The sequence below is a fragment of the Anguilla anguilla genome, chromosome 2 (assembly GCF_013347855.1).
Source record: "Anguilla anguilla isolate fAngAng1 chromosome 2, fAngAng1.pri, whole genome shotgun sequence".
Lineage (NCBI taxonomy): Eukaryota > Metazoa > Chordata > Actinopteri > Anguilliformes > Anguillidae > Anguilla > Anguilla anguilla.
Genome location: NC_049202.1, coordinates 18,437,442 through 18,451,101, shown reverse-complemented (window position 1 = coordinate 18,451,101; position 13,660 = coordinate 18,437,442). Strand labels below are relative to the sequence as shown.

Sequence of the window (13,660 nt, the reverse complement as noted above, 5' to 3'; positions counted from 1 at the left end):
ACACACACACACACGCACACACGCACACGCACACACACACACATGCACACAAACCACCCAGAGACGCCCGTCTCCCGCCTCATAAATCCACATCAGGGGGGAACAACAGAGGCAGGGAGCAGCGGAGAGCGATGGGCCGGCAGCCTTCAAGCAGCCCCGCAGGCCCATTCTCTCCGCGTTAGCCGCAAACTGCCCTCGCCATTAACCCCGTAAGGCGTGAGATCACAAATATGCGATTAGAACGTTCTTCACTGAGCGTTCTAATGCTGATGTAACGGTCACTACTGGTAATTGAAAGCAATTGGGAGTTCTAGAACACAGGATTCGAAGGGTTAAAGGGTCCGCCGCACTTTGTTTTGGGAAGTTTTCAAAAGACACAGCAGCCACTTTTGAGGGTTTGAGCAAAGTCCCCTGCCATTAAAGGGTCTTAGTTCATTGCAGTGCATTGTGGGAAGAGACCAAAACAGACAGCAGCCATTTTTGAGGGTTTATGAGAAGTTCCCTGCCATTAAATGGTCCTGGTTTTCTGCAGTGCATTGTGGGAAGTGGACAAGACAGACAGCAGCAGTTTTTTAGGGTTCAACCAAAGGTCCTGATCTTGTAACACACTGAGGGCCCCTTTTCCAAACGGCTAACGGCTAACATGCACAGCCCATGCCGGTCAGTCATTGAGGGACACGTGAAAGCCACAAATGGAGGAGCCTGGCAGCTGTGTTTATGTGGACATGAACCCACAACAGAGACAGCCTGGAATAGCAGCTGCTGCAGAGACCTGCATGGGTCCCCCAAGACCTGGAGCTCTGACAGACGTCACCAGACCACCAGCAATCAGCAACCGCTCTCAAGCAGCTCCTGTAACAGGGCACAGTTACACAAACCTGACCCCCCATTCTCAAACGTCCCAGCGTACTAGCGTACGAAAGTGTGTGTGTGTGCGTGCGTGCGTGCATGCATGTGTGTGTGTGTGTGTGCGTGTGTGTGCGTGTGTATGTGTGTGTGTATGTGTGTGCTCGTGTGTGTGAAGAAGGTCGTGACAAATGAGCCCATAGTAACCAGAGTCCCCTCTGACCAAGATGGATACTGGCCCTGACCTTTGACCCCTCCCCTCTGCTGCTTCTCCGTCACGCTCGCCGCCCTGGGCTGCAGAACGCCCGTGTGCTGACAGCCTGCCGGGAGAAACGGCCTCACAGAAACAACACCGGGACATTACACCAACAAACCTGACAAACAGCACCCCAGATCAGACTATCAGATGCCCCTGTGTATACGTTATTCTTTAGTTTTACACCACACGATTCACTCTCAATGAATCCATATGGAGTGGAATGGCCAATCAGCTGTCTCTATTTTTGTCCTCCGGAAACGATTCGGTCACAGCGAGTGCGTGCCCGTGCCTGAGGGCGTGGGAAATGCAGCTCATACGGAGCGGTGCGACCGATCTCTATTTCGGTCCTCTGTCTGTGCTACTGTTCACACAAAGTTACTGTCATTCACTTCTCAGCTCCGATCAGGACAGTTTCCTATTTCATTTTTCAACATCAGACTCGTGAATCTGGGGCTTCAAACTCTTGAACTGATAAACGAAGAAAAAAAGACAAAAATATTTTACTTTCTTTGATTAGGCTACTTGGACCAATAATACTTAACACCCCTTCCATCCATCGGGAGAAAGGCAGGAATACATCCCCGGACAGGTCCTCAATCATTTGTAGGGCCCACACACACATTCCTACCCCAAGGATGATTTAAACTGTCCTGTTAACCTAACCTGCATGCCTTTGGACAGTGAGAGGAAGCCCTTGCGGACGGGGGGGGGGACATGCAAACCCCACACAGAGAATCCCTCGGCTGGGATTCGAACTCAGGACTTTTGTGATGTGAGATGATACTGCTACTAACTACACAAACAACAACCCAATAATAACTCAAGATCAATACTAACTGACCGACCATACTTTTAAAACTACAACCCTCAATCAACCAGTTCAATCGTTGGTAAATGGACAATTAGGGCCCAAAGTTTTTTAGTGAGATAAATAAATGTGGTCTACTGCTCGCCTGAGCAGATCTTTAAAGCGTTAAGGGCTGTGGGGTGGTGCAGCCAGCTGAAACAATACCCCCCAGAGGTAAAATCCAGGTTAAGAAAGTACAAATCCTCCCCAGTAATTTGTTCCAGTCACCTGAATTAGCACCATTCTTCAGCCAAGAGATAGAACTCATTAGTGAAACAACTCACATTAGTGAGTTCACGGGCGGAAGAAACACAAGGCAGGACTTTTACTTTCTCACCCCAGGACTTTCCACCTCTGCACTAGTCCCTGATGCAGTGATGTGCCCTTATGCCTAGAACTGAATCCCAACTGTGGGTAGTGCTGGTACTATGACCTGGAGCCTCATGGGCAGCTTCATAACTGACCATGGCCAAAGGATAGGCTATTTCAGTCAGCGGAGTTTGCACTGCCTTAGCCCTCAAGAGTGACTGCTCTATTGAACTGGGTGCCTGCAGTCCGGCTGCACTGACTGCATAAGAACACAGTGCCCCGGCTCACTGGCTGCGTAGCTCCGCTAGCGAACCACATAGCGGGAAAGAAGCAGCGGCCAGCGGCGCGCGACTCGGAAGAGAACGGCACAGCCTCCCGTCGCGACAGTTGGTGATTGGCCATTCCAAAAATGGGAAAAACAGACACAAACCAACCACTCAGCAAAATAAAATAAAGCTTGAGGGCTGAGCCTGACAGTCCTGGGTCAATAACAGAAAAGAAAAAAACACGCCCAGAGAGCCTGACAGGGTCTGTTCTCCCTCTCATAGCGTATCACAGTGAACCTGCCTTTTCAGACCCAACTACCACGAAACAAGTAACCCAGCTTTTGTGTCCACTTGTCCACGAGAGAAAGAAAATGCTCTTTTGACTGATAAAACATTCGGAAACTGCAGTCACTTACTGCCACAGCAGACAGCCCTGTGAAGCTGATGTTGTTGTTTTTTTAACTGATGTGACCCAGTTCACTGGCTGAATGTTTACAGGCAATTACGGTTAAGCACTGTACACAAGTACAAAAATAGAAATCATCACAAAGGGACTCAAACAGCTCTCCACGACTGTGTCCTCTCCCCGCACTTTCGGTCCTAATGAACATGTTCAAGCTTGGGTGCACTTCCTGTTGTAGCTACAACACTTCTGGGAAGTTTTACCTCCAAAAACAAGAAGAAATATACAGAAACTATAAACCTTTCTGTCTTCCTGTATAAACACAACCCAGACAGTGGTATCCACACCACCAGGACCTCCTGCATAGGAGTGAATGGGCAAAGTGGAGGAGCCACCCAGCTTGGCATCGAGCGTGGGGTACACCCCAGCCGAAATTCTTTGGTTGTCCTTTTCCATTGTCCCATCCCAGGCAGGGCTACAGGACTTTTATGACTTTTAATGGCTGACCCACCAAAAAGACACTACCCCTGTCTCACCTCTGGCTGGAACCCTGTCTTCAGCTCCTGGAGACCGGGGGGGTGTAAGGGGCGCGGGGCAGCCACACATCCCAGGACGTCAGCACGCTCTGCGGGTCCCCTCCACCATGCCGCGGTGCTGCTGCAGAGACACACACCCACAGTGCACAGGTTACGCAAAGCATGCTGGGAATCCTCATGAAAATGTGACTGTCACAACATGCGTACACGCAGTCACTCACTCTCACTGAGACACAAGTAGACACTCACACACAGTACATACACACTCACTCACTCACTCACACTGAGACACAAGCACACAATCTCACACAGCACATACACACTCACTCACTCACTCACACTGACACACAATCACACACTCACACACATACACACTCACACTGAGGCATAAGCACACACACACATATACACGCACTCACTCACTCACACTGAGACATAAGCACACTCACACACAGCACACATACACACACTCACTCAACTCACTCACACTGAGACATAAGCACACACTCACACAGCACATACGCACTCACTCACTGACTCTCAATCTAGCACACTTAGGCAGAGAGGCGCACGCAGACAGAGCCATGCAATATTTACAAAAGGGTAAATGAGGGAAATGTCTTTCCTTTTGTTTATAGTGGAAAAGCGTAGGACGCAAAGCATTTGCAGTTCCTTTAAGGCCCACAGGCTACACTCTTTAACGCAGAGCCGCATGAAACAACTGGCATGACGCACACTGGTGTGAGCGGGAGTGAGTACTGAGCCCTTGAGGCCCCTTATCAAATGGCAGCGGTGTGATGGGCGGCGTGCCTGTCTGCATCAGCATACACAGCCCCTGGATGTCTTCCACAACCAACTCAACATGATAAACAGCCTAACAGAGTTCAACAAAAACAGTAAGCGCTAACAAAAAATACCACAGAACAAGCCTTTTACGACATGATTTTTTTTTTTTTTTTTGCTAGGAGGGGCGGGGGGCTGGGGTCGTTATTCTGTTGGAACAACATGCACCATCGCCAAGGTCACCCAGGGTGGCTCGTGAACTTCTCACGGCTCCCAAACTGAAGCTAGCGAGCAGCGATTCATCTCTTCCGTTTTCTCACAGGCAAATACTTTTATGGTGATAGTCACATGACTATAACTGCATCTCCAGAACATACTGTGTTTGCTTACCATACAAAATGCACTTCAGTAAGACACATCAGCTAAAGTAGCTGCTAAATAATTAAAGTGTCAATAATCATACCAGAATTGTGCCCGATAAATATGTTGGTCACTACTGAAATATTCTTCAAACCGGTAGGGTAGAGGACAGCAAGCAACACTATGGAAACCAAACAAAATGGCTTCCAAGCAGCCTCGCAGGCTAGGCCCTGCAGCCATGTTGGTTTCAGCCAAGGCTACTCTAATGTAATTAGCCCAGACTATGACCGGGGGGGGGGGGGGGGGGGGTGCTGAGGCTGTTAGCTTCATCACCCTGGGTAGGATTGGTTTAAGTAGGCCAGGTTTCCTAGGGTTAGCGACACGCTAGCTTCACCCAGCAACGTGCCCGGCGCTCACGGGCTACCAGCTCTCCCCCAGATCTGCAGCGCTTCTCCCGCAGTGCTCCCTGCAGCCCGCAGCCTGTAAGAATCTCACAGGCCGGTGGGCGGAGCGAGCGGGCGGAGCGCGAGCGCTTCAGATGCAGCTCTGTTTGGACAGGTGCTGGTCGACGCGGAGCAGCAAGACTAGTGCCAGTTTAGAGAAAAATAAATCAATTCCAGCCGGCCGATCGCGCGGAAAGGAGCAAAACGCACGGTGCCAGCAGCAGCAGGCACCATTGATTATACTGGCATGCCAATTCATTTTCAAAGCGAATGAAAAGAAAAAAAAAATCACTTGTTGGTGAATGAGGCATATTAGCACCTGGCTATGAGGTAAAGAGGAAAGGAAAGATTTCTCCTGCCAACCTAAACCCTCCCCCCCTTCCCCTCCCCTCCCCTCCCCTCCTCGCTCCACCTCAGTCCCCCCGCCGTCCTCTCCTACGCCATCCTGGAGAAGAGCGGGGGAAAAAAGTTTCCAGGAAAAATAAAACTCTTTTGTCGCCATGGTTTTCAGTGAATCAGACCTGACTTAAAACAGACCACAGGCATTCCTCAGGCTGTGTGCACTTTATATTCAACATGGAGAGAAAGAGAGAGAGAGAGAGAGAGGAGAGGAGAGGAGAGGAGAGGACACTGCCATCCTCTGGAAGAATGAGTACAATGCAACATACGACATTATCAACGAAAAGGGGATTTCCATTTTGTGTTTTGATTCAAAAAGCTTCCGAATTCTCCGAATTTTAAAGCTCAGTGGTTCCGTGTTTTTCTTTTCTTGGGAATTTCCAGTTAGATCAGTATAGATCAGGTATGGAAATGTTAGACGGCACAGACTGGCAGGAAAAAGGAAAACTGAGCAAAATTCATCTGTGATGGACAGGTGCCCAATAGTGTGGGCTAACCTACATCACATGCAACCCCACAAAGGGGCCATTCAAAGCACAGCAGATGACTCACACAGGTCACACCTATTTCCCATAGCATTAACATAATATAATAATGTGCTGTACGCAGATGCAAAAAGCAAAGCCATCAGTGTTTACGGGAGCGGGTTGGACGTGATGTCATCGGTTTGGGGCCTTCAGAGATGCCACCATCTCTCCTAAGAGCGCTTTTCCACCGCATGGTACCTGCTCAACTCGACTCGACTCTACTTGACTTTTTTGGTTTTCCATCGGGCAAAAGTTGTGGATAGTACCTGGTACCTGGTAATTTTTTTGGTATAACCTCCGTCAAGGTTCCAAGCAAGCTGAGGCGATACCAACAGGTGACGTGAAAACACTGCAGACCACTGATTGGTCAGAAAGAATCCTCACTAGAATCGTCGCCTTTGAGCCACCAGAGTCGTCTCGTCGTCTGAGCTCTGATGTAGGATTTCCCAAACTCTCCTGTTTCTTTCAGCAGTCTTTTGTCTTGCTGCCTTCAGCCTCTTCTGAAACAAAATTTGTCTCCTTGCTGTGACAAACAGCCACATACCGAGAATCAAGAACACCATCTCTTCGATATCCTCCATTGTTCCTGTGTGTGTCGCGTTGAAGATGACGTCACGGCAGGTTCATGCAGCATCGCTATGACGACCAGCTACATTGACGGGGGTACTATCTGCAGTGGAAAACAAAGTACCTGGTACCAAAAGCGAGTAGAGTCGAGTAGAGTCGAGTCGAGTTGAGCCGGTACCATGCGGTGGAAAAGTGGCTTAACAGACCTCAACTGGCCGCCACACCACACGAGCGGGAGAGAAGAAGCCCCCACCTCTCCGCACTTTCCAGTCGCCCCGAGCTCTGGCCCCTTCCCCTCCCCTCGCCCCTTCGCAGTCGCAGAACGCGCTGGCCTTCCTTACCGAGTAATTCAATTACGCTCACATCTGCGGAACCAAATGAGGTCACATCCACGCATGTCACACTCAAAGTTCAAAAACGGCAACTCTCCCCCCTACCCCCCTCTTCTCCCTGGCCCAAAAGGCTTGGTCAGGCCCGTACTGGCCCGTACCAACACAGGCCAGGCTGGGACGTCTCCTGCTGATGGGAGTGTGGGAGTCCGGGAGTATTCAGTCTCCCACCCCCCCCCCTTCCCCCCAAAATCCCTCATGCCCACACAGGCAGCTCCTACAGAAATCAATCAGGGCCTGAGCTGCAGAAACCTGACACAAGCCAGCCCATTGATCTGCCCATGTGCTGTCTGGCTATATCGGGGGTTAGCGCCGGCGGCGTCGCGTCGTCCTGTGCCCCCCCCAATCCCCCCCCACCCCCATCTTAAATCTCGCCATTTTGCTTTTTTTTCTGGGCTGTTAGGCGACACAAAAATGTTGTCTCTGAAGTCTCGTCGAAAACGGTCCTTCCCAGACAGAAGGGTGATGGAGCAGTTCTGGCTGAATCAACACAAGGCGAGCAGCAAGAGCTCGTTTGTCACGTCCCATCAGGCCCCTCCCCCGCACGCCCTCCCTGATGAACGCTGGGTAAAATTTCATCGACTTTTTTTGCATCAGCTTTCAGAAAAGAGCATTAGGCTCTGTAACAGGGCAATAATGCACCAGCGCGATGATGTCATGGTCAAGCCTAGATGCTCAGTGGCACCACCTTGTGGAGGACTTCATAAATGCCTAATCTGAGAATTACATATAATATTCTACCTCAGAGCTATTAATCCCTTCTGATTTGTCCAGTGTTTGTATTTAATCCCCTGCTTTTCTTTCCTCCCAATTTGGATTAGCCAGTTATATTCGTAGTCTACCAGGTTAGGGCTGAGTATCGCAAGTACACATGTAACACTACTGATATATATAAAATGTTGAAGTAACCATGGTAAATGAGACAATATAAACCTCCAACAGTATTCAGTTTAACCCACTGCATGGTAAAATTCAATAAATTGGCTACATGAGCCAACAGCTTTGTCATAAAATATTATTTAGAAAAGACATCTGGCCTACATTTTGTCACATAAAATGTTTCAGCCATCACCCCAAACTTTGGCGATGCACTTGAGATACAGAACAACTGTCTCCAAAGGAGAACACTACTTTTCTTGCTCTAATTTGCTAAAAATAAAAATAGTAGAGTACTGGTACATTTTGGATCGAACTTTGGAAGGAGACATTTTCAAATGTACTGTAGAGCAAAATGTGGCCAAACCAGACAGTTTTGATTATTGTACCGCAGCGATAACGACTGTTGGGCAAGGTGACATCGCAGAGATGTTCAGGCACGTGTGTTCAGTGAAGGCAAAGTAAGGTAGCCTTTACCGTGTCATCTGACTGGTTTCAGCACGTTCATTTCAGTGCTCAGAGAACATTAACACATGCGTACCAGCTGATAAAAATGCCTTGGGAAAAGCTCATAATTTCTCAGCCGTTTGGGGGCGTGTGCTGCCAAGCGCCTTCCAAAGCACATACCTCACTGCACTACAGTTACTGCTATTTATATGACCAACATAGTGGAAGTGTTGTGTGACAAACAATGACAGCATGCAGGGACTGTATTGTGAAAATAGAAGTTATTAAACAATGTTTTTTTGCTGGATTTTGCAAGGGTAGAAAGTTCCAACTGCCAATACTGTATTAATAACATGTGCATATGAACAATATCAAATAGTCCAACTTGGCAATATGATGATATATTTATAATCCACATATGTCTTAGTCCTGTCCTCTGAGCTGCTTACTAGTGCCCAGACCGGGTCATCTCTGTGGTCCACGATCGAAACAACCGAATTCTGCACCCCAGGCTGAACAGGAAGTGTGCAGCACAGCAGCCCTGGTGCCGGTACAGAGCACAGGTTTATACACCGGCTGTCTTTATGTCCACAGTCTTTGAAAGGCGGGGGGAGGAAATGGCACAGTGCAGACAATGGTGGTTTTCTTATATGTGTCTAAAGCAGGCAAGTCACACAACTGTACTGTACGGTGTAGGTGACAGGACAATGTGATCAAAAACATTGGCGAAAGCTGGCGCACATCGCTACTTTGATTCTCGACAAGTGATAATCTTCACAGAACAAGAGGAAATAAGTGATGCGAAACCAATTCATCTTCGCGACAACCTAGCTCACATAAGTGGCACTTGGGTCTTATTGGAGAAGCCATTTTTTTCTGAGACATGCTGCTTCATAGTCTACTGGCAACCGACTTTTATTTTATATCTTCGAGTGCCAACATTGTGATTTCATTTTCAGAGCTATAGCCCAGTCCTAGTATGGTGTACACCATACATAACCTGTCTGCTCACTTTAAAATGACCTTTTTGTCTCCTTGGTGATCATAATCAGTGTTATAGCACACACTGTGCACTATTGCTGTTTACACCAGACAAGATTTTTATGATAGTTGTCTTTTCTCTCTTTGGGAGACTACAGATCTTACAGGGTTTGAAAGAGTAAGAATTACTTGGGGGACGTTTAATCCCTGACTAACGGCATAAAAAAGTGTGACAGCTGCACTTAGACGATGCGGGGAAAGCGCAGCATAGACAGAATATTTGCATAATTCATCCCTATTAAATCTCTACAGATTCTCGAGTTTCCGTCTTAGGAGAAGGCTATTCATAGCGTTACACAACAGAGAGAGAGAAAGTGAGAGGGAGCAAGAAAGAGAGAGAAAGAGAGAGAGAGAGCCTATGAGACAGTAGATATAGTAAACAAAAACATCATGCTAATGTCATATATTTGTCACATTACTTAGCGTAATAATGGCCAGCTACAATGTGCTGTGAATACAAAATGTAGGCTAGTCTTTTTAAAATGCATAATTATGTGATAATAAGCAGCTCCGTCTTGCCGTAGCTGAGCCGCCCCAGTTTCCGCCTCTGTTTTCATTGTGTAAGCGCGCATGCATAAAACATGACCCGCAGCATCAGTCACCGACTTTTACGTACGGAGGATTTCACTCACAGAACAAAGAAACGGCCCAAGTTTAGTGAAACTAAAGCGGGCGGGTTCCTCAGCCCTACAGGCCCCTCACACAACCAGCCCACACGGCACGACGGAGTGCTAAACGAACAGAAGCCTAGCATATGACTGAGAGCAAAAACCACCACTGAGGCACACTTGTATATGAGATAATGCACTCGAAACTCGAAAATTACATTTTGAACTGAAAAATACTGCTGTATTTAGATCGGCATTAACGTGTAAACAATACTTCATGAAACAGAGATCCCTTCAGGAAAAGAAAAACTAGATTAGTATAGGTTTCTGTGTTAACTGAGCGTGTGTGTGTGTGTGTAAGAAAGAGAGAGAGAATGAGAGTGTGTTGTGTAACATACAAGCAGCACACAGGAGTAAAGGCAGAGGCAAAAGTACTCCAGTTCTCTTCAGCTCAACAACAGAATGTGCCATGGGAGTAGGTGTAGTTCACCTCCCCAACACTAGAGCGCACTATACTATAAACAGTGGCAGGAGGCGCCGCCTTAGCTCTCTGAGTGCTGGCACAACATAAACTGACTGAGAACACCACGGGACCTGACTCAGGGGTGACGTTCTTGCCCTCACACTCACACTCCTTTTAGCGATACATGACAAATACATGACTATGACACCAGCCATCTAGTCCAATCTACATTCTGAAGATCAGAGGCGGTCCCTTTTCTCCAGATCAGACGGACTACGCAGTAAAAAGAGAGGAAAAGCAACATCTCTCAATGAGCTGCATCCTGACCATGTCCTCTACACCATACCACCACTATTTACCTGTATATCCTCCACATAGTCTTCAAATATAGTACTATTATAACCGAACCCTTAAAACAGCAGTCAAAATCCCTCATATTTTAAAAAGAAAAAATGTATTAGTATTTACCAACAAATCTTCATAGGATTGTACTCTTTGGTAAATAATAAGTTTCTCTGCAAATCCTCAGGAGTCAGCAGAACGATTTCAACCCTCCCCGGCCTCTGTGGAGTTAACGTGTTTCTGATAAAGTATATGACCCAGGTCTGTCCCGAGCTGCCGTCCTGTTCACGCTACGCTAGGCTGCATCACATGCGTTCGCACGACGGGAGTGTGAACAATCGTACGTCGCTGCGAATCCCGCCCAGCCGCTCAGTTCAGCTGCGTTTTCTCTGAGGGCTGTTCCGCGGGGTTGCAGAGTCTCAGTACGAGAGGGACTCGCTTTCCTTCATTCCTTCTTTCTTTCCTTCCTTCTTTCTTTTCTTTTTCTGTTTCTCCTTTTCTCTCGTACAATTAAATTAACCTTCACTGTGATATAATTCCTGCTACAAGCCCACTAACAGCTTTTACTCTGGCATAATTACAGTTACAGCCCATGCTAACACATTTTACAGGGAGATAATTGCTGCTCCAGCCTTGCCAACAACTTTAACTGACGATGGTTATCAGCATGGCAGCAGAATTGATGCCACGGTCCAAAAAAGCTTGCTTGCATTCACTTGTATGTATCTGAATGTGTGTGTATGTGTGTGTGTGTGTGTGTGTACAAGCATTCATGTGTGTGTGTATGTGTGTGTGGGTGTGTGTATGTGCATGTGCGCACACACGCCTGTGCGTATGCATATTTTTTTACGTGTGTGTGCATGCATGTACGTATGTGCGTGGATGCATGTTTTTACGTGTGTGTGTCTGTGAATGTGTGTGTGTGTATGTGGGCTAAATTTCTCGAAAGCCAAGAGGAACCACAGGTCACGCGAATCATCGCTGACTGAAGGCTGTCAGAGGAAGACAGAGCTCATGTCATTTCTCTTCCCTCCAAACTCTTCAGCACAGACGAGATTAAACCCTGTAATCTGGAGCAGGAGGAGCAGCAGTAAACCCGGGGATTGGCGAACGTCCCGCGGGCCAATCGACCCCGAGGACGGGGCGGCGGCCCTGGCTCCAGATTACGCCGCACCAATGAGCGCGCCACACCCGGAGGACGCCGCCAGGGATTAGAGCGCCCCGCCGTCGACAACAAAAAAAAAAAACCACACACACACACACACAACAAACTGCTTCCGTTCTACGAAGATCTGGGTCATTATTTAAAGGTACAGGGAACAGGAGAATACCTGTGAAGCCGGGCGTGTTATGACCGTAATAACGGCGGATGCTGAAGACCGTGATGAATGAAGGCTATGTGTGCCAGGGGTCCCGACGGGGGGGGGGGGTGGGACAGACCGCTTTAGGAAAGACGTCCGCGGCCCACTTTCTGTCCTTCACACCGTGCCCCGCCGTACCGCTCTTTAACAGGCCCGGCGTGGTGGAGCGTACCCACGCGGTAAAACGCTCAGTGTTAAATCAGCTCTTACAGAGCACATACGGTCCCAACTGGACTCCTACGTATTCTGCTGGAGCTTAATTAAAGGCATACTATGCAGGATTTTTGTACTGAAAATATTTCAGAATAACCATGCTAAGGCATACCTACCATGCACTGGCAGTCTCTGTCTTTACACTTCCGCCGAATTTGTGCACCTTTATCTGTGCGGGGAGGGGTGGGTGTGGGTGCAGACAAAGTTCACAAAGAAGTCCAGATACAGGCAAGAAAGTAAACAAGCCGGCAGGGGCGCGTTCACGAATTAGAGTTAACCTTGGAACTGCTTTTCCTCAGTGGCGTCAGCTGAAGTTCACCAAGGGGATTAAAAGCGTAAGCAGAGTTGGCTTGTTTTCTGTTGGACCTGTAAGTAACGTTACCGGCAGTTTGAAGCTGGTGAGAAAAGGAACTTTAGCGAGGGTCTGAAATTTTCAAATTTAAAGTTCCAACGATAACACCACTATTACGTTCAACATAATGGAATTAATTAAGCCATAATAGAATCTGCCTTCTTATTGTCACTCACAGCTGCTCATTTAATTGTACTAACGTTACCTCTAGCTATCCAGCTAGCTACATTAGGTGGGGTAACTTACTCGGTGTGAGTGGGTGCGGTCAAAGATGGAGGAGGACGAGACTTCTCCGATTGTAAACACAGGCTATGAAATCCTGCGTAGTATGCCTTCACCACTGGACATTCTGCTGTGCAGAAGGGCTTGCGTCAAGTCTCCTCTAAGCCGCTCTGAATGAACCTCCCCTCTGTCACAGCCGCTCCAGCTAAAGCCTCACAGGTGACACCAATTCAGCGCCCAGGCGACCAGAGCCAGCCGCGGCATTACTACGGATCTGCATGACGCGCAGGTCAAGACAGGGGCCTGGTGCCCTTCACGTCTCCTGTCCGGCAGACTGGAGTATTTTAGGGGGAAAGCCTGCCCGCACGTGGGCCTTCAGGACCCACCGGTCCTGATACAGGAACCCACCTTCACCCCCGCATGGAGGTAGGTTGAGAGCAGGTGCGGTGGAATTAGAACGCTTTTCCGAGAGGTGATCATTTCACAGAAGTGAGATCATGTGCTCTGAGAAACTGTGTCAGCGTGGTGCCGGTTCCCCTTTATGTGTGTCGACACCCCAGAGAGGGCGTGGGCGGTGCCCCGGTCTGGAGATTTCGCTCCGAGAGGTGGGGCCATCGTGGCTGAGATTGGGGGAGGGGCTAAAGAGCTCTAATGAGGTCACCGGCAAAGGAGGTCGGCATCAAGTCCCCACCGTGATGCCGTAGAAAGTGGTGGGAGAGGTTAATGGATGACAAATGGCTTCCTTAAATTGTACGACCACGCTGACCATTTTGGTAGCCTGTGGGTCACTATGGAAACAAC

General features: G+C 48.4%; 1 protein-coding gene across 1 annotated transcript in view; it reads right to left on the bottom strand.

Moving 5' to 3' along the window:
• LOC118221235 (leucine zipper putative tumor suppressor 2 homolog) overlaps window positions 1-13,660 on the bottom strand; it is a 53,542-nt gene that overhangs the window by 20,672 nt on the left and 19,210 nt on the right. Inside the window, exon 2 of the mRNA XM_035406112.1 lies at window positions 3,467-3,587. The gene's annotated coding sequence lies outside the window, so the exon portion shown is untranslated. The remainder of the gene's footprint in view (window positions 1-3,466; window positions 3,588-13,660) is intronic.